The 21,645-nt window shown below is 41.6% G+C and overlaps 1 long non-coding RNA gene across 1 annotated transcript; it reads left to right on the top strand.

Moving 5' to 3' along the window:
* Window positions 1-2,428: 2,428 nt before the first annotated feature.
* Window positions 2,429-7,032, top strand: LOC110560488 (uncharacterized). Its single transcript, XR_002477137.2, has 3 exons — window positions 2,429-3,037; window positions 6,020-6,205; window positions 6,757-7,032. It is a non-coding gene; the product is annotated as an uncharacterized LOC110560488 (long non-coding RNA).
* The last annotated feature ends 14,613 nt before the right edge of the window (window positions 7,033-21,645 follow it).

Raw genomic sequence — 21,645 nt, 5'->3', positions numbered from 1 at the left:
ATGAGGGTTATGGCACCTTAGTATAATGACAGTGCCTGGCATGCTCACCCTGCCCTGGGGCCCCACAGGCCTCAGACCTTGGCCTGTCTGTGAAATGAATTCCCGTTGTCACTAGTTCACACAAAGTTTAGAAGCTAGGCTAAAAAAGCAGATTAATACCACTCATATGTTTGTCATAAAGGAAACCAGGAAATGCTTGGCGCTAAGAAGTAGCTGTGGAGAACCGTTTCCTGTGTCGCATCTGCATGAACTGACTTTCCAGAGGAGGAGAACAGCATGTGTCTGTTGGTTGGCACCCTGTTGACCTCTGCAACCAGGGTCAGGCTCGCTTCTCTTAGGGCCCGTGTCTTAGCTGCCTGACGACAGCAGAACAGACCTGTGGATGATTATGTTTGGCATCATATGGGCACAGGAGAGCAGCTGAATTGTGCAACTAGAACTCACTTAGCAAATATTTCAGTTTGTTGAGTCACAGGCCTTACAAGTAGCTGCAACCCATGAGGCAGCATTTCCTGGGGCAGAGCATGTGAGGGGGAAGTGTGGCTACCGGCTTTGGTGGGCGTGTTGCTGCGGCACGTCCACCTGAAACCACACAGCTTCAGTCTACAATGGTTTCCTCTCCCCTCCGTTCAGCCGAGGACTTCCCATCAATCCCACGCAACGTTCAGACCTTCAGGACCTCTTCTCAAGAAACACAATAAACAGCAAACCCTGCCTTCTCCTACGCTGTGAAAGTGGCCCACCAGGAAGCGGCAGGAGCTAGCCTATTAACTCACCAGCAATTTGATGCCTCTTAACATGCTAATGTGCAAGTTGAGAAAAGAATTTCCTGCTGTTGAAATACCAATACCTTGGGAATTTTTTCAGTGAAGATATACAAGTTTATTCTTTGCATTTAGTGAGGAAAAACAAAATCAGAAAACTAAACAACTGAAATGTCTTAATACACAGGCCATCACGCCATGGCTCTGCCTCATGACTAAGCTTTTCATCCATCAAAGAAACAAGAAAAACGTGATAATGAGCCTTCATTTTTCCTGGTCGTGCCTCAGTTTCCACATTATCACCATCTTGGTGTCTTTCTGCACCTGTGATGAGCTCTATGACAGAAGGAGCTAACTCCTCTGACCCTCAGGCACCCAAAGTGAGTGCTGGGGCCCAAACTTGGGTCTCCTGCAAGAACACAGTAACCATTTCTCGGCCTCTGATTTTATTTTAATTGCCAGTTTTGGTTAGCATACAAGGAAGTAGGTTTCACTATGACATTTTTATATACGTATCTCTATTTTTCTTACCTCTCCCCTATAACATAACCTCTCATCCTCCCACCACCCTTCAGGTCTCTTTCCTCCCCACAAACAGTTACCCACTCTGCTTTCGGCAGACGTGTAAATTTTTGTCTACCCTGTACCTCTAACTCTCTTCTGGCCAAACCACACGTGGATAAAGGAAAAGAGAGAGAGCCACACTGATGGGAACTGGCAGCCTGCAACGTACAGGGTTCGTCTACCTAGACTAACAGGATTAGTGTGTTAAAACACACCTTTCTCCTCCACAGCCCCCTCAAGATTTAGGAAGTTAATCCTAAGCAGGAAAAGTAAGAAAGATCTTAGAAAGCTGATAGTCGAATTGGTGAGTTTGGTTTCAGAATGTTGATGCTGAGCTGCGTAGTTGCAGGAGTAGAGAATGTTGTAAGGGCAATCCCACTCCATAGGTACAGCAGAGCTGCTTATGCAAAACCAGTTAATTTGGAAAGATTTCCCAAAGCCGCCGTGCATAGTGGCTGCAGGGGAAAGAAATAAAAGCCTCGTGTGGACGTGGCCATCATAGAACCTTCTTGAGGTTCTTCTGCAGTGGATTTTTTTCTTCTGTTTGTTTGGTTTTTTTTTGTGTTTGTTTGTTTGTTTTTGTTTTTGTTTTTTTTTAATTATGAGCTTCCATTCACGTAAAAAGTGAAAACATGTTTATAACCATTATAAACATGAACCTATGTGTAAACATGACCCGAGTAGGTAAGAAACAACACATTGCTAGAATAGAACCCTTTCCCATCTCACTCATCTAGTGGATATGATTTTTTAAGCAATAATCACCTGTCTTTCTTTAAATTTTTACCTTCTATGTATGAATTCCTAAACAATAAAACTCATATTTTTTTTCTGGCTTGGTGCCTCATATAAATGGAATGGTAATGTTTATGTTGCTGTGTCTTGGTTTGCTCACTCTGCAGTACGTTTGTGTGATTCACCCAGGACATTCATATAAACATAACTGATTTGTTTTCTTTTCCATTAGTGGCTAGGAGTGGGCGTTGTAAAGCTGGATTACCTGGGTTCAAGTCCCAGTTCCGTCATTACTCACATGCCTGACTTCATAGAGGTTATTCTATCTCTCTGTGCTTTAGAGGTCTTCCTCTGGAGGTATTTTTTTGAGGCATGGTGTGAGTTAAGATGGTCTTAAGTAGGCCTTCTGGAGAAAGAGTCTCTGGGCTTGTAGTCTGTGTGTGTGAAGCTTATTGGAAAACGAATGTGAGGACAACAGTTAAAAAGCATTGAGCCCAACTGGTTTGAGCAGAGGAAGAACTAGAATGGCGAAACACACGCAAAAGAGGCCTCCGCAGACACCATGAGGAGTGCTGGCTCTATGATGACCATTCCAAGTTGCCTCCAATTCCTGGAACTTAGACTGTTGGGGGAGGATCTTGTGCTATGTATTTAATTGTTAATTACTGGTCCCCCAAGATCTGGTTACACCCCAGAGGAGCGCAATGTCATGTATAGCAAGTGATGCTGTGTAACTCCGACCTCAATTATACCTGATTGGCTATTAATAAAGTAGCTGACAGCCTGGGCTGGGCAGAAGAGAGGGAAGTGGGGTTTAGGTTCCCAGGCTTAGGGTCTGGGAGAGAGCGTGAGAGAAAAAAGAGAGAGGAAGCAGAAGATGTAGCAGGAGAGGAATCTGGAGAGAAAGAAGTCACCGTGGGGCATGAGCATGTGGCCATAAGGACAGACGGCTGAAACAGAAGCAACCCAGACAGGTAAGAAGCTGGGAGATAGCAAGATTGCATAGAAGGTTGATATCTGCCCAGTTTTTTTGGTGCTTTAAGTTCATAAAATCAATTAGAATTTCTTTGTGTTAAATTTTTAGGAACTAGCAGGGGAGGGAAGCCTTCAGGAATCTAATATCCCCCATGTATAACATTATATTATAATATCACCCACTACATGGGTATGCACTGTCTCAGAAAGAGCATGCAGCCTCGAGCAAAGCAGCTTCCATAGGCCAAGGGCAATTCCTGAAGAAGTATTCAGCTAGAACTGCCAACATCTGTGCTAAAGCCAGGGAAATATGACTGCATAGTTCTCTGAATAAATGACTCAACTCCGTACTCCCACTACCCTACACAGATTCTGTTTTTTCTGTAAGATATAGGAGATGGATAAACTGAAAGAGGAGAAAGAGAAGGAGCATGGTAAGAGAAAGCAAAGGAAGGAAAGAGGGAGGGCAGGAAAGAGAATAGGAAAGGAAGGAGAAAAATGAGGAAGAGGGGAAAACAGGAAGGAAAGAAGGAAGAAGGGAGGGAAGAAAAAAGAAAACGGGGACAGTAGAAAGGAAAAGAAGAAAAAGGATGAGAAATAAAAGGAGAAGAAAGAGGGAAGGAATGAGAGAAGGAAAGGATGAATGTGGGTATAGCACTGTACAGTCTAGTTTCAGATCTTTGGAGTATCTTTCTTCCAAGGGGAAGAAAGCAGCAGCAGTGAAGCCAACTTTCTAACATGACAATCCTCCAGAAGAACACATGTGTTATGAAGACAAAAAATGTGATTTTTTTTTTTACTCCAAGTTCAAAAAGACAAGTTTTTAATAGTTTTAAAATAATCACTTGAGCCATTTCCAGGCACTTTACATCCAGAAATACTGAGGTCTGCTTTCGTTCAAATAAACATAACTGGATTTGTTTTGCTTTTAAGTTTTTCATGTTAACCAACAAGAAATTCAAACCCAGGCTGTTGTAACAGTGAGCATGTGTGGCTCCTGGACTCTGTGGTGACCCCAGAATGAGTTGGGGTTTTTGTTTTTTGTTTTTTGTTGTTGTTGTTGTTGTTTTATGAATGACTGTATGGGAAGGTTTTAATCATCAAATGAGACCAAATGACAGGGTCATTTTAGATATAACTCACTAAGAGGCCCTCACCTGCTGCCCCCAACCCTGGCCTGTTCCCTGTCCTATGTCCTAAAGATGATGCTTTTATCATTTAATACAACGTTATCATATCAAATAACAGTCAGAAGAGTAGGGTCAACAGAAAGAAATCTACCAAGTAAAAACGGCACACCCAATATCTTTCCTATTTTCTGTATGCTCTTTTGGTAGGAGAAAGATTAAAAATAATAATAATAAGGCTGTGGGAAGATTTCAGAGAGAGAAAAAAAGTTGACAGAACTGTAATGGAGGTTGAGCCACCTGGTCCCAAGTGGCTAACTAAGGCTAACAAGGCCACAGAGAATGTTTGTTCCTGTTTCAAGGCTTTTGGCCAGAGGATGCTGCAAATTAACAGGGTTTTCTTTCCCAGAACCATCTTTGTTTGCCCTGAAAGCACCTTTGCATTAAGGTCAGGGCTCAGCTCAGTGAAGTGGAAAGCTTTCCTGCTGTGGAACTTAATCTCCCTCCCAAGTGACTGTTATTCAAGGTGATCAGATGACAGCACTCAGGGCCTGTGATTTTAGGTCAGTGGGGCATCAGGGAAGTAGGTCAACCTGACTGCCATCCTGCAAGACTAAGCCTGTGGAGTTTGTTCTCAGACCTCCAAGGGCAAGTGTGAGGGTACATGAGTGTGGCTGTGTGTGGCTAGTGTCAGAGTCAGTTTGGGTGGGAAAGCTCTGCCTCGATGGGCTATCACTCACTGAGGAAATTCTGAATGCACTATATTTTCTGCTCTCAGAAGCACAGGGCTAGCTGCCATAAAAGAGTCAAGGCAAAAGCTCAATTCCTTCACATGTGATAGACATGTGATAGACCTTTCAGTGCCAGAGCAGGGTCAGGTGTCAGTACCTTATAGAGTTGGCATAATCACATCTGTTGCTTTCTACAGAGAAGCTTCAAATTCATTCACGCAGGAGATATCAAAGGACTAGCATTTTCTTTCTTCTTATCTTTCTTTTTTTTTTTTTTTATTTTTGTAAAGGCTGTAAGTCCTTGAGGAGGACATTGTCATAATAATTCTGGAGTAGGGAGAAAAGAGTCCTTGGAGTCAAAGATATCTGAGAGTGGGAGAGAATATGAACTACCCAGTACTGAGACAGATGTAAAGATCTGACTTCCTTCAGGAAGGGGGATGCCGAGCCCCCTTGTCAGGTCCCCAGAGAAGTGACAGGACTCTGGGAAGGTGTTTGTCTTTCCTATAGAGGAAAGATGGATCCAAGCTCTAAAACTTTCAGGCTGAACTCCATTCTTAAAATTCAGGAGTCCATGTCCAAGCTTGGGTTTTCTGTGTTTCCAGCATGCAACTCTGCTTTTCTTTTCTTAAGTGATACAAGACCACAGGGATAGTCTCCAAATATTTTCTTTGCCTGGCTTTCCTCAGACCTTAAAGTTAAGTACTTTGAGAAGGGAGGTGGTAGCTGAATCCAACTAATCTAGTGGAGGTGGAAATAAGAATTTAATTTAATATTGTTAGTATCCCTATGTACTGGATTTTAGTACAAGCCATAGCAACTACACAAGCCTAAAGGTTACTCTGAGACCTTTAGTCAAAATTTGTTTGAAAGGTAGAAGAAACAGATGGATTATTTTTTAAAGGTAGTAGAACCTAGATTTTTAAGAAAAAAAAAATGCATGTACTGTGTCTACATCATTTCCACCTCACTCCAGCCCCTTCTCTGCCCACCACCTCACTTCCAAGTTCATGGTCTCCGTCCCTTTAATTTTTATCATTACATACATTTATATAAGCAAATGAATGCATAAATACAAGTTACTAAGTCTATTTCGTGTTGCTCCTATGTGTATGTTTTCAAGGCTGGCTAAGTGACATTGGCTCATCCTGGGGGAAGACTGAGTATCCCTCCCACAACAGGCGTATGGATTGCCGGCTGCTCTTCCTCAAAGAACGAAACCTTGTGAGATTACTCCATCAGCGCGGCCACATCAGCTGGGATTGTCCTTATTCAGGTGTTGTTCAGGCAGCTATATGGCCTTCAGTTTGTAAGTGCCAAATATAAACAAGACAGCCTTTGCAGCAGATGCCCTGGTCCTCTGGCTTTCAGTCTCTCTGCCCCTCTTCTGTGATGTTGTCTGAGCCTTAGGTCTAAGGCTTAAGCCGTAGAGGTAGCAGTTGGAGCTAAGCACCTGACCCATGGTCAGGGATTCTCTGAATATTTCTGTAATGAGAACCCAGAACTTAAGGCTCATTTTGCTGTGGGCCCTAATCTTAGATATGATGGGAATATCACAGAATAGATGGCTACTATTTATCCCATAAATCATAGCTTGTTATCCATTTTGTGTTCTACGTATTTTGTTGGTTTTGTTTTTTGGACGGTTTTGTTTGGTGGGTGGGTTGATTGGTTTTGGGTTTGGGGTTGTTGAGACAGTATTTCTCTGTGTAGCCCCAGCTGTCTTGGAACTCAATTTGTAGACCAGGCTGGCCTCAAACTCACGGAGATCCACCTGCCTCTGCCTCCCAAGTGCTGGGATCTGGAAGTAAAGGTATGTGCCACCACGCTCAGCTAATATGTTCTATGATCTTTTTTAAGTAAACATCTAAGATGGGGAAAAAGATCCATGTGTGAGGAGAATGTTGCAGTCCAGAAGTCCGTGTGTGAATAGGCATCTCTGCCATGCAAAGAGTTCTTCAAGCCTTCACAAATGATATGAAACAAAGATTCTGATAATTTGTAAAATGGTTTTTGTAATTATGTTTTGGCAAATACTTTAACAAAAATAAAAATTATTTTTTTGACTTGTAGGATTTTGACGAGGGGGCAGGGGGACACGGACCATGGGCCAAAAGACAAAGCAACAGACAGAATGTAAAAGTAAGACAAAATTCAGCAAAACTATACATTTTCCATTTTCTAATTTTTTAATCATTAGACAAAAATGTTCTGGTTAGTTTTCTCTAAGTAGCTGGACACAGTGCTGAGTTGGCCATGGAAGAAAGGAGAAGAATCTCCTTGGAGTGTTACAGTGAGAAACCATAACACAGGAAGAAAAGCTACTGGATCATTGGGTGGCTGCCATCAGCATGAAAGCTCTAGAACTCCATCTTCATAAGCACCACTAGAGTCATCTCTTTTATGAGACCTAAACAGCCTACAATTCTCTGTGCTTCAGATTTTCAACTATCATTTATTTCTTCATGTCCTTGCTTCGCTTCAGCCTCGCTTGGTCTCCATGATCTATCAACTCAATTGTTCCCTTGTCTCTTTCCTTGAATCAAACTTTCTGTCAAACCTCCCCTCCAGCTGTACCTTGGCTCCCTGGATGCAAGTCATGTCTTCTGGCCACACTATTTTTTAAAAAGTCCCCTCACAATATTCTTTCCATTCCTCCTATCTCCCCATGGCAATGTGCTCACTCCACCAGCATTTTATTTTTCCCAAATGAGTAATAAAGCCATCAAGATTAAGATAAGCATTTTACAAAAACACAGTAGATAAAGCTATCAAAGAAATAGCATACTTCCTTACTGGGCTTGCTTTCCTCGTTTTGTCACCTATAAACCAGCCTGACCTGTTATCATTCACCCCAACTATTTACTTGTAGTATCCACACTCAGGCTTCTTGTCTGTAATTTTGAACTTCTTGTGTGAAGTGGCAGCTAAACATATTACCTTCTCACAGACTAAGTTTTGTTCATTTAGAAGTATCTGTCTGCTTCTTCATGTTTTCCAGCAGAGCTATACTGAAGTTCACATGACAAAAGAGTATTATTTAGTTGTGAGTTTTTTTATTCCTTATTGCAGTTGCATGCAACATGGTATGAACATTCCCTACAGAACGGCTGAGGTACTGTATTGACTTTCACAAAACTAAGCCTACATACAGACTACGTTGCTTCTGTATTTCATTCCTAGGTATTAAAGAATACGGTAAAATATTTGTAATATTAAGGAGGAACTTAGACTGTACGATTGTAGAGAACAGATGTATTCCAACTCCTCCGTTAAATACAAGGAGGCAAGTACTCACCAAGATGACAGTACTGATGACAGGAGCAAAATGGTACAGGACGGCAAACGACTTTCATTCAAGCCTCTTTATCTACAGTAGACTACTATAACAGCATTGGAATTCATTCCATTAATTAGAAAAATATTAATCCCCAAACATTAACTAGAAAAACCTGTTAAATTGCCCTTCGTGACCCTGAAGTTTCTTCTGAAGAAAAGTGTTAATCATACTCGAATTCCCTGAAAACACGTCGGTAGGATTTTAGCCCAAAGTGTTTCCCTGAAATCACATCCATTATTTATAACTTCAAGAATCTACCACTTCAGTCTTGATCATTGCAAAACTAGTGTGCCAGCCCACAGTACAATTTTTTTTTCAAAAAGCACATTTGTATCACCCCATTCTTGAGTTTATAACATGTGTTGGTTGTTCAATTAAGTCTTCCCTCAAGGCGGCATGTATTTCTATTTCAAATGTACACGGAACACCCATGGGATGTAAGTGCCTTCACTTCTAGAATAATTAAATACCACATATTTCCTACCATCAAGCATTGCAGAGTGAGAGAACCGCAAAACAGCAGCATGTCAAGTTTTCACATGTAAATATGACAGTGTCCACCAAAAAGAAAGTCACGGACAAAGCCAGACTGAATGGAGGTATGTTTCGTTTATCGACAACAAGCTGTATTGGTTGAAAGCCTGAAACAGAGATGTGCATCGTAGCCATATTAAAACAGTTTCAAACGAGCATTTGTGTAAGGTGGCGTAGGAGATATCCTTGCGTTTCACCTCCTGTGAACCTGTAATTATGTCCGCTTACTCTCAACTAGATTGTATTGTGTCCATATTCAGACAGATGAGTGTTCCCCAAAGATGTTGTCTGCAGTATTCATGCCAGTATTATAGCATGAGTCATGCTGCTGTGTATTAACTTATTTGGCTAAATGCCTCTCTCACTGCAACACATATGTTCACTAAGCAAAAAATAAAAAAAAATTAATACCTTCTGTGTATTAGATGCTAGCAATAAGGAACAAGTATGAGGCACTCTGAAATTGTGTTGAAGAAATTGTCTGATTATGAAAGAAAAACATTGCTTTTTCCACGTTCCTCTACATCCATGGTTCTCAACCTCCCTAATTCTGTGACCCTTTAATACAATTCTGCATGTTGTGGTGACCCCTAGCCATAAAATTATTTTGTTGCTGCTCCATAACTATAATTTTGATACTGCTATGATTTGATAAAAGACCCCTGTGAAAGGGTTCTTTGACCCCCAAAGGCATTTCGGCCCATAGGTCAAGAGCCACTGCTCTAAACAGTGGCTTAGTCCTGAGAACCAGAGGCTTGGGGTTTCAGGTTCGAGAGAGCAAAGACTCACAACCAAGGTGCTCAGGTTCAAATCTTACTGCTCTGCGCTTTGATCAGCAGTAGCCCACACCTCTGAAGCCAGTATAATCCTCATCCCTTACCCGTAGATAGCAACGCTGCAGTCATGTGGTTACTGTCACACTTTCCAAGCTTGGGGAGTCAGGACCCACATTCCTTATGGCAGCTACTGTGAGCCTTCGGGGCAGGCATCTTCAGCCCGCCAGGACTACTAGGGTACCCCTCACCTTAAGCTCTTCACAGCCTCTGCTTTGTGCATATTTCCACTGCCTCCCTCGTACGCCTCTTCACCCCCACCCTGTCTGCCGCTGGTCATTATCTGGAGCCCTTCCACCACCTTGTCAGCTTTTTCAGATCCGGTTACTGCTGCTATCACTGCTGCTACTCCTGCCAGAGCTGAAAGCCACTCTCCCTGTTAACCAGCTCTTCCCATTCTCCCCAGGATAAAGATGACAAGCAATCGAGAAGAGATGTTTCAGAAGTCTCTTTTGGACCTAACGTGGCAATACGAGGGGGAAGCAGCACCTCCTAGCTGACTTGATTATACAAGCGGGAGAGGTACAGGGCTTGAGTACGGTATGCAAATACGGCACTGTAATCTGTACCAATCACAGCACAGATTCCAAATCTACCAATCACGGGCCTTGCATAAGGACCGGTCACGAGCCTCACATTTCACAAATTACAAGTTTTCAGCTGAGCCCCTGAGGGCCCCCTACCGCCACAAAGTCCACCCCAGCCTAAGTGAGAACAGCTGCGAGTTAAGGAGCGTGTTTGGAGCAAACTCGTCTGAGACTGATGTCTTGCAAGGCAGGTAGGGCCTTGTTGTCTGAAGGAGGCATAGATGGAGCAAGGCCTTCTAAAACAGAAGTCACCATCGGCTGCAGCCGTCCGTGCAGCCAGGGTTCCACAGGATGGTGGGAAAGGGTTTGGAACGTGTGGGTTGTCTATGAGACAGGATAACTGCTTGCGGAGGAGATGCTCTGCTGGACATTCCCTGCTTAAGAAAGCTGAACAGGAGAATAACAACTTCCGCTCAAGAGGTTTCCTTGATGACTTATTCTAATACTTAAATTTAGTAAAAAGGAATAAAAACCAAAGCGCACACACATGTATGTCGGTGGGTGAATGTCATCAAATGTATTGTATTCATATATGAAATTATCAAATAATAAAATATGTTTAATAATAATGTTGACGTAAATATTATCTAGTAACTTTAACTAACGTCTCTCTAAAAATGAAGTTCAGCTGGCAACTAAGCATATGAAAACAATGAACCAGTGATAAGATCTGTCTTCAGTGCTATGATCGTAAATGAATTGTTTGAGTTATATTTATTGAAGGATAAACATTAAATAAGAACTGGGCTATTAGAGTACATACTTTCTTAGTTCCTAGGTTTCACAAAAATGGTTCACAAATGTTAGGTGACAGTTATGGTGATAGATAATTCAAATATCATTTAAGGCAAGGAAGGACTTCAAAAGGTAACCTTTATTCTCCTGTTTTAATTGTTGTCTCCGAGGCTTACTGCCTCCTCTGTCAACCTAGGCCTAGTCCTGGAAGCTTCTAATTTAGGCCTAGCATGTTTTCATCCTCTGAGACTTACTGCTTAATAAGCTCACCCTTACTTGTTCTTATTAAGCTCTGGGCTGGCTAGATCGGCTCAGCTGTTCTGGCTCTAATTCCTCTCCCAGCTGATTTATACAATCTGGCTTTTCCCTCGGCCTCTGAATTGTTCTGTTTGGCTGCAGAGGAACTCAAGCAATCTGCTCTAATCTCCTGGCTTCTTCTCATTCCCAGGCTCATTTGGTCTTCACCTGAGTTCTCTCTCTCTCTCTCTCTCTCTCTCTCTCTCTCTCTCTCTCTCTCTCCAATCTGTCTCTCTATTACTGTACTGGTAAAACTGTCTCCCCCCTCTCTTTCTCTGTCTCTCTGTCTCTCTCTGTCTCTGTCTCTCTCTCTCTCACACACACACACATTTCCCATTAAGTAGCTTCCCTTTCCTCTCTCTTCTCGTGATTGTTTTCCTTCACCTATAAACTGCCTCATTTCAGTCCTCAGTAATATCTTCCAGAGAATGCATGAGAGAGAGGGAACTTATCAAAAGAGTTGCCAAGGCTAGTTTAACAACAAACATCAATCATACATATAACAGAAAATGCCCTTGATCAAGCTTCTGTTCCCCTTCTTGGTTTCACTTGTCTCCTGACCTGCACATCCGATAGACGTATTGGTCACACAAATAAAAAAGATAAATGTGGTAAAATTTGTAAGTGGGTTTATCCTATGTTATATGTCTATATGAGTGAGTATATACCGTGTGTGTCTTTCTGCTTCTGGGACAGCTCATTCGGGATGATCCTCACTCATATAGACATATAACATAGGATAAACATACTAAAATCTGTACATCTAAAGAAACTAAACAAGAGAGGACCCTGATTAAAACACTCAATTCCCATCCCGAAAGGCAAAGAGGATAGACATCAGAAGAAGAAGAAAACAGGAAACAACCTAGGAACCTGCCACAGAGGGCCTCTGAAAGGTTCTGCCCTGCAGACTATCAAAGCAGACGCTGAGACTTATGGCCAACTGTTGGGCAGTGTGCATGGAATCTTATGTAAGAAGTGGGAAATAGTAAGACCTGGAGAGCACAGGAACTCCACAAGGAGAGCAACAGAACCAGAAAATTTGAACACAGGGGTCTTCCCAGAGACTCATACTCAAACCAAGTGCCAGGCATGGAGATAACCTAGAACCCCTGCACAGATTTAGTCCATGGTAGTTTAGTGTCCAAGTGGGTTACATAGTAATGGGAAGAGGGACTGCCTCCGACACAATCTGATTGGCCTGCTCTTTGATCACCTCTGCCTGAGGGGGAGCAGCCTTACCAGGCCACAGAAGATGACAATGCACCCACTCCTGATGTGATCTGATAGACTAAGATCAGAAGGAAGGAGAGGAGGACCTCCCCTATCAGTGGATTTGGGGAGGGGCATGTGTGAAGAAAGGGGAGGGAGGGTAGGATTGGGAGGGGAGAAGAGAGGGCTTATGGGGGATACAAAGTGAATAAAGTGTAATTAATAAAATTAAATTAAATTAAAAAAGAAAATGCCACCATGAAATCCATTGCTTTATATGTTAAAAATAAATTTGAAACATGTGAAAACTAGAAAAAAAAATTTGTAAGTGGAAGTTATCATTTCCCATAATGCTCTACTCACAAGTCTAAGACTTTCCAAGGATCTTTAGGCCCAAAGCAAGCTTTTGATGTTCCCTCTGCAAACTACACACACCCAAGACTTCCTTAATTCAAAAATACCATTGTCTTCTCAGTCAAAAGCCAAGAACTCATGCTAGCTTCTTTTCTTTCCCTGCCACAAGGCAGCTTAATCCACCAAGTCCTCTTACTTTTACATTCAAAATGTATTTCAACCCTGTCTGCTTTTGTGAATCCTCACTGCCTAAGCCCAAAGATCACTGTTCCTTACTGGATCATTGCAACAACCTCCAATAACATCTTTGTTTCTACTCTATACAGTAACCAGAGTAATTTGTAGAAGGAGGAAGAGAGTAATTTGTAGAAGAGAAAAAGAAGAAATCACACTGTTGTTTTGCTTATAAACTTCAACACTTTAGAGTAAAGTTCATCCCCTTGTCACAGCCCCTCCAACTCCTCAAACTCTGACCTGTTTCTCTGATGTCACTGCCTCTGTTGCTGCAGCTTCTGTCTACTTTTGGATCCAAGTGCCATTCCGACCTGCAGTCTTACCTCTGCCTGAGGGCTCTGATTCCAGAATGATACACAGCTCAAAGTCATAGTTCATTATCATCACAGTCAAAGTAAATCCTCCCCTATATGAAGTAATGCCTGTGGTGGGTCTTGTTTTATTGCATTTTAGACAAGGTTTCTCTAAGTAGCCCAGGTTGGCCTCAGACTTGCTTTGTAGTCCAACATGGCCTCAAATCCATAATCTACCTGCCTCAGTATCCTCATTTATAAGACTAAGGGTAGGGCCTACCTCATCTGGCTACTGTGTTCACTGATTTATTGTCTCTTCTTTTTAATTTGTATAATCAAATGAGGACAGTGGATTTCCTGGTGCCTAGAACAGTGTAGCACATAGTAGATGGTTTGGGTTTTTTTTGTCTTTCATCGAGGTGATTAAAATCTGAGCGGAAAGGGGGTAAGAAAAATTCCCATGAAATGAAAAGTGAAAAGGTAAACATTTCTGCTGTATGAAATATCTGCAAAGCATGTAGAGGTAGAGTTTAAAGGAGATGCTCATTAATTCTCAGTCATTGTGATTTATTTTAATGAGCATTATGTTCTGCTGAAGGTAATGCATACTAATGACCGTATGGCTGCTTTATACTTGCACTAAAAACGAACATGGTAAAATAAAATGCGATAAGATCAAAGCATTTCTCTCTCGGTAACCAACTTCCTCCTGTTGATCCACTTCTGTCTGAGGTATAAAAATAGCTTTTTATTTTTAAAAATCCCTCCTTCGAAGGAGGGGAATATCTAAGTAAACATCCATTAAACTTTGCACACAATTTGATGAATGTACATTATAAGTAGATTGGTGACCCTTTGGGGTGGTAAGTGCTACACTTACAATGAGGAAATCAATTGTCTTCATTCAGAGCTTACACAAATTAAGAAGAGACAATAATTCAGTGAACACAGTAGCCAGATGAGATAGGGCCCACCTTTGGTCTTATAACTGAGGAGGCTGAGGCAGGGAGATTATGACTTTCAGGTCATATTGGACTACATAGTAAGGATGACCCACTTTAGGAGTAGGGGATTTCACAAACTGGTTTTGAAGTGTATACTTGCTTTTCATGAGTCAAATATATTGAAACACTACGTGTTTATAAGACTCTCTTCAAACCGATGAGTCAACGTATTTTCCTTTTGTTTTTGAGCAGAGAGGTTTCTGTTGACCTAAGATGTGGCCTTTGTTCTGTAGATAAACAATTGCTCACATGAAAAGAAGCTTTGTTACCTGATACAACAATTCAAATGTAAGGATGATGAATTCTATCTAAGATCATTCATACATAAAAAAGAAAAACATGGTAGTCACGGACTTGAGCCCCTGGACTCTGGGCCACTGCTGAAGAACTCTAGACAAGCTACTGAAAATCAATTGTGCTGTTAAAACATGAACTAAAAAAGTAAATACAGTTTTACAGGAAGCAGATGCACTCTGACCAGAAACAACAACTTGTTTTAAATACCAACCGTTACCTTCATCCAGAATCAGCCCTGGTAAATTCTGACCCAAAAGTCTAGTGGCACCAAATCCTTTCTCTTGAAAGGCTCTTGTTTACTGCTACAGTTTTACCTCCTGTTGCTTCAGAAGAGAGAGAAGATGCTTCTGGAATATGAAGCAATAGGGGGAAACCATGAAGGCCAAAATACTGTAATGAGGAAAAAAAACAGAAAATATGATTTGTAACACTATATAACTTCTTTGAGTTTCATATTCCAGAATGTGAAAGAATAGAACTATCTTTAGAAGGAGAGAGAGAGAATCAGAGAGAAAGAGAGAGGTAGCCAGAGAAATTGTTTAGTTTTCCTTTGGCAACAGGTGATAGAGTCTGTCTACACTGAATTATTGAGAAAAACGAGACATCATAAATTGTAATCTGGAGATGGGAAGATGGCTCGGTGGGTAAAAACTCACCGTGCAAGCATGAAGACCTGGATTTTTAATCACAAAATGCTGATGTAAAAGGCTGTCATGCTGTGGGTAAAGATAAGCTCATCTTGAGAGCTCGCTGGCCAATCTAGCCAAAACTGCAAGCTTCTAATTCAAGGAGACTATCGTGTCTTAAAGCAACAAGGTGGAGATGAGAGAGGAAGACGCCTAACCTTCACATGCATGTGCATGGACACACATACTCACATGCCTGTAACACAGGCATGCACACACGCACAGACAATGTTTTGACAGCTTAAAAAAATAAACATTATTTTCAAAGTGTTCCCTGAGGATGTCCCCTTCCCTGGGGAATTTATTTAAAATGTTATTAATGGAGAATAATTGTAACACAGAACGAGTAAATCTGCCGCAAGATGCTTAAATAAGGTGTTTCCTACTCACTTCAACTCAACCAGTTTTAGAAAGGCATAGCTTGACCTTGGACAACACCACAGACTTTGTGGGGTTGATTCTTTCCATGATTAGGAGCTGTCTTCCCTCTATATTAGTAAACCTTGTTTTGGGGCAGAGAGGAACACTGTTGGTAACTCACACCTCCCAATTCATGGCTGCAAGGGAAGGAGGGTGTCTGGAGTAATCTTGTCTGAGATTGATGTCTTCCAAGGCAGGTAGGGCCTTGTTTTCTGAGGGAGGCATAGACGGAGCAAGGCCTTCTAAAACAAAAGTCAGAGTCAATTTTAACAGAGTCCGTGCAGCAAGAGTTCCGCAAGAAAGGGTTTAAAGCCTGTGGGTTGCCTAGGACACAGGCTAATTGCTTGCGGAGGAGATGGTCTGCGGGCCATTCCCTGCTTAACAGAGCTGATTATGAGAATAACAACTTCCACTCAAGAGGTTTTCCTGAGGACTTATTCCAACACTTAAATTTATTGAAAGGGGGAAAAAAAAAGAATCGACATGAAACTAAAGTTCTTCGAACTCTTAGTCTTGACAGTGCCTCACCCAGACTTACTTCAAGATCTGCACCTTGCTCTTTCTAGTTTTCACTACCACTTTCCCACCTCGTGAATTTTGCCCTAAAATGTCTCATCTTAAGCTCTAAGACATTATAGGTTACTTTCCCATTGTAGCATTTTTATTTGTGACCAAAACTTGGCAGTATGATAAGAGACAACATTGCTTCATTGGCAGGTTTCTCTGGTGGATTGAGGGGAAATGATAGCCCACAACCTAAGTCCAATTTACTTCAATTTAGGGATTTTCCTCTTTCTTTCCAAAGTCAACAGATGACAATATAAATAAAATCAATCAAGTTATACGAGGATGAAGACATTAACTTGATTATTCAGAACCTCGAGTATCATTCTTGACCTATAGCATGTATAACATGCTATCTAGTATCAGACACAAAATGTTAAGTGGTATATCTAGTGTATGATGCTAATCTTGCTAGCGAAGAAAGTGATGTAGCCTGGAATAAACTTTCAGATGATCTTCTGTAAGCTGTGCAGCCTGTCAGTAGCAGAACCTAGGTTTAACCACATGTCATTGTATTAAACCATTTTTACCAGAGTTTCTAAAAACAGCTTCTGCAGGAAAGCAGCTCCACAATACAACTATTAAAAAAAGATTCTGGGGTCATTTCAATTATTTTAACTCATGGTAATACACCACAAATATTGTCAAATAAAATCTCTAGAGACCTGTTAACCTTAGAATTACACAAAAACATTACAGCATGCCATTGTTTTCTTGTCTTTGTTTTTGTTTTTTCTTTTTTGCACAACCACCACTGATACCCAAGGAAACAAAATTGCAGAAACTTCTATTCACCATGATGGCAGAGGACAGGACCTCAGCCTCCCTTCCTAGCCTTCCTGGCTCCAAGACTGCCTATTACAAAGAAGCTTGCTCTGTATTTTCTAAGTGAGTCACAGGACAGAAACCCTTTGTGACAAATCTCTAAGTGTCGATGGCCAATTTCAATGTGGTCTTTAGTATGCCCTGATGCTGCAATTTAGATGAATGTCCCCAAAAGGGTCCACGTGTTAAGGGCTTGGTCCCCAGCGTGGCACTATTGGAAGATGCTGGGAAGTAGAGCCCAGCAGGAGATGCCGGCCAGTGGTGTGGGGCTCCCAGAAGAAGCTCTCAGATCCTGACCTCTCCAGTCCTCCTGGTGTTTACTTCCTGGCTTTAGAAGGGAGCAGTTTTTTCTACCACATGCTCCTCTGTGGTGTGCGACACTTGCCAGAGGCGAAGAAATTCACCCTCCTGCCCTCCGATTAGGACCTCTAGAACTGTAAGCCAAAGTACACCTTTTCCACTCATAATTTTATTGCCTCAAATATTTCGTTATAATAATATGAAATTAACAGTATACCAAGTTGGGAGATTCTATAGATAGGCCTTTCAAGAAAACAAGCAACTGTTAGTTTCAAATATGGAGCATAAAACTAAACAATAAGTTCTCAAAAGGTGAAATACAAATTACTGAGAAATATTTTTTAATGTTCAACATCTTTAAGCATAAGGGAAATTAAAATTACTTTGTGACTTTTATTTTACTATAGTTACAATGGCCAAGACTCTTTTTTTTTTTTTTTTTTAAGGACGATAAATGCTGGTATGGATTTGGGAAAGGAGAACACTTGTTTACTATAGATGGGAGGACAAACTGGTGCAGTAACTATGGAGAGCACTGGGGAAGTTCCTCAAAAAATAGATCTACTGTGTGACCCAGCTATACCACTCTTGGACATATATCCATAGGACTCCATATCCACCCTACAGACACCTCATTGCTGTGCACAATAGCCAGGAAATAAAAACAGCCTAGATGTCCATCAACAAATAAATGGATAACAAAATCTGATTTATTTAGATAATGAAATATTATTCTTATATTTTTAAAAATTCAACATTAGGACTGGGGATGGGGGTGCAAGCCTTCAATCCCAGCACTCGGGAGGCAGAGGCAGGCAGATCTCTGAGAGTTTGAGGCCAGCCTGGTCTACAAAACAAGTTGAAAACAGCCAGGGCTCTGTTACACAGAGAAACCCTGTTTTTTAAACCACCCCCCAAAGAAATCAAACTTATAAAATTTACAGGAGCAGTAGACAATTGTTCTGAGTGGAGTTAGCCCCACTCAGGAAGAAAAAGGCTGTATGCCCTTTAGTTACTTCTTATTGCTCAAAAACAAAATAAAACAAAAAACACTATGAACAAGGCAACTACTAAAGGGAAGAGTCTGTTTGGGATTATGGCTCCAAAAGGGTTAGAGCTCATCACCACCACAGCGGGGAGGGTGGCAGCAAGCAGATATGGTAGCTAGAGCAGAAAGCTGAGAACTCACATCTTAAACCACAAGCGCAGCACAGAGTGAGTTAGAAGTGGCACAAGTCTTTAAACTCTCAAATCCCCCTCTCAGTCATGTACTTCCTCAGCAAGTACATACTTCCTCAGCCTCTTCAAGCAGTGTCACCATCTGGGGACCAAGTATTCTAATGTCTGAGACTATGGGGGACATATCATTCAAATCATTATATTTTTTTTCTCTTATTTGTGAATATTGGCTTGAATCTTCAGATATATGTTTTGTTTGGAATACCTGTAAAGTTCATAAAATCAGTAGGGGCCATAGGGTGGTGGGGAGAGATTCCAAAAGAGGGGTGATAGATAGCTGGGCTATAAAACCTTAAAGGGAATTAATGGAACAGAACAGAAAGCATTAAATTGTGATGGAGGATGGGAGGGCAGAGCAGAAGAGGGAACAAGAGGAGAGATAAGTAAATTAAGAAAAACCTCTAAAAAGTCGTATAGAAATCCAGCTACCACTATATAAAATGTGTGTGTGTGTGTGTGTGTGTGTGTGTGTGTGTGTGTGAAGAAAGAAAGAAAGAAAGATGGATACATAGATACATAGAGTTAAAATGTTGTTACCCTATCATGGAACCCCATGGCACCACTAGACATCACAGATTAATAAATAAAAAGCCCACTCCCAGAAACAAATTTCTTTTTTTTTTTTAAATTGCTGGCTAACGGGCTATTGTCAGTGTTATTGGAACTATTAGCCCCAGGAACTTGAGAGTAGAACCCCGTTGCTGAAGACACCATATGCTTGAGTCATAGAACATGGGGAGAGTAAGCTGATACTGACCTGGAAGTACTCCTACAAGCTGGAACGTGCTCTTCAAGCTATTAAAAAAGAAAAGTAATCACTAGTATTGCCCAGCTTTGAACACTGTCAGCAACTCTATCCTGGCCTAGCAAGAAATGCTCTCTGGTAAAACACTGGCTCAAACTTCATGGAAGCAACCAGGCACGTACTTATTGGATTTAACTCCCATTTCACAAGATGAAAAATATCCCTGGCACCATTACTGAGCCAAGAACCAGTGGCAAGACAAGTGATAGGTCCTAGAAAAGAACCTACTACTATTATTAAACTAAATAGACTCCTAATGACCTATTGCTTTGCCCTTATATATTTTTTTATTTTTTATTAATTACACTTTATTCACTTTGTATCCCCCCATATGCCCATCCCTCCTTCCCTCCCAATTTCACCCTCCCTCCCCCTTCTTCACACATGCCCCTCCCCATGTTCACTGATAGGGGAGGTCCTCCTCTCCTTCTTTCTGAACTTAGTCTATCAGATCTCATCAGGAGTGGCTGCATTGTCATCTTCTGTGGCCTGGTAAGGCTGCTCCCCCCTCAGGGGGAGGTGATCAAAGAGCAGGCCAATCAGATTATGTCAGAGGTAGTCCCTCTTCCCATTACTATGTAACCCACTTGAACACTAAACTGCCATGGGCTACATCTGTGCAGGGGTTCTAGGTTATCTCCATGCCTGGTACTTGGTTGGAGTATGAGTCTCTGGGAAGACCCCTGTGTTCAAATTTTCTGGTTCTGTTGCTCTCCTTGTGGAGTTCCTGTGCTCTCCAGTTCTTACTATTTCCCACTTCTTACATAAGATTCCATGCACACTGCCCAACAGTTGGCCATAAGTCTCAGCGTCTGCTTTGATAGTCTGCAGGGCAGAACCTTTCAGAGGCCCTCTGTGGCAGGTTCCTAGGTTGTTTCCTGTTTTCTTCTTCTTCTGATGTCTATCCTCTTTGCCTTTCAGGATGGGAATTGAGCATTTTAGTCAGGGTCCTCTCTCTTGATTAGTTTCTTTAGATGTACAAATTTTTGTAGGTTTATCCTATATTACATGTCTATATGAGTGAGTATATACGGTGTGTGTCTTTCTGCTTCTGGGACAGCTCACTCAGGATGATCCTTTCCAGGTCCCACCATTTAGCTGCAAATTTCATCACAGGCTCTAAGAGCAACAATCAATAAATGGAACCTCATGAAACTGAAAAGCTTCTGTAAAGCAAAGGACACCATCATCAAAACAAAATGACTGCCTACAGATTGGGAAAGAATCTCCACCAACCCTTTATCTGACAGAGGGATAATGTCCATTATATATAAAGAACTAAAGAAGCTGAAAAGCAGCAAACCAAGTAACCCAATTAAAAAAACAGGAACAGAGCTAAACAGAGAATTCTCTGTAGAGGAATATAGAATGGCAGAGAAACACTTAAAGAAATGCTCAACCTCATTAGCCATCAGGGAAATGGAAATCAAAATGACCCTGAGATTTCACCTTGCACCCATCAGAATGGCCAAGATGAAAAACTCAAGTGACAACACATGCTTGAGAGGCTGTGGAGAAAGGGGAAACCTCTTCCACTGCTGGTGGGAATGTAAACTTTTTTACAACCACTCTGGAAATCAATTCTGCTTTCTCAGACAGCTAGGAATAGGGCTTCCTCAAGATCCAGCCATAGCACTCCTAGGCATATATCCAAAAGAAGCTCAAGTACACAATAAGGACATTTGCTCAACCATGTTTGTAGCAGCTTTATTTGTAATATCCAGAAGCTGGAAACAGCCCAGATGCCCCTCAACTGAAGAATGGATGCACAAATTGCAGGACATCTACACAATTGAGTATTACTCAGCAATGAAAAATAAGGAAATCATGAAATTTGCTTTGCCCTTTTATTAATGCACCTCACAACCCTCATCAGCGAAGCTCCTATTTGCAGTAGATGGTGATAAACACAGGGACCTACAACAAGCCATAGTACAGCAAAAATGGGACTGAAACATGCTCAGCTCTGAAGAGATGCTTAAATCATAGAGCCTTCTTTCAGGGAGCATTATGGAAGAAGAGGCAGAAAGAGTGTAAGACCCAAAGGTGGTGAATAAGTACAAGGAAGCGCTGTCCTCCAGATACAACAGGGCGGCTGCACAGTCACATTCTCAACAGCCATAACAACATGCCAAGCCCCGTGCAGGCTCAAGCTAGACACATACCCCTAGGTGAGGAACTATTAGCCGT

This window comes from Meriones unguiculatus, chromosome 3 (genome assembly GCF_030254825.1).
Source record: "Meriones unguiculatus strain TT.TT164.6M chromosome 3, Bangor_MerUng_6.1, whole genome shotgun sequence".
Taxonomy (NCBI): Eukaryota; Metazoa; Chordata; class Mammalia; order Rodentia; family Muridae; genus Meriones; species Meriones unguiculatus.
The sequence above is the reverse complement of the archived record's forward strand: the minus strand, read 5'-3'. Positions and strand labels throughout refer to the sequence as shown.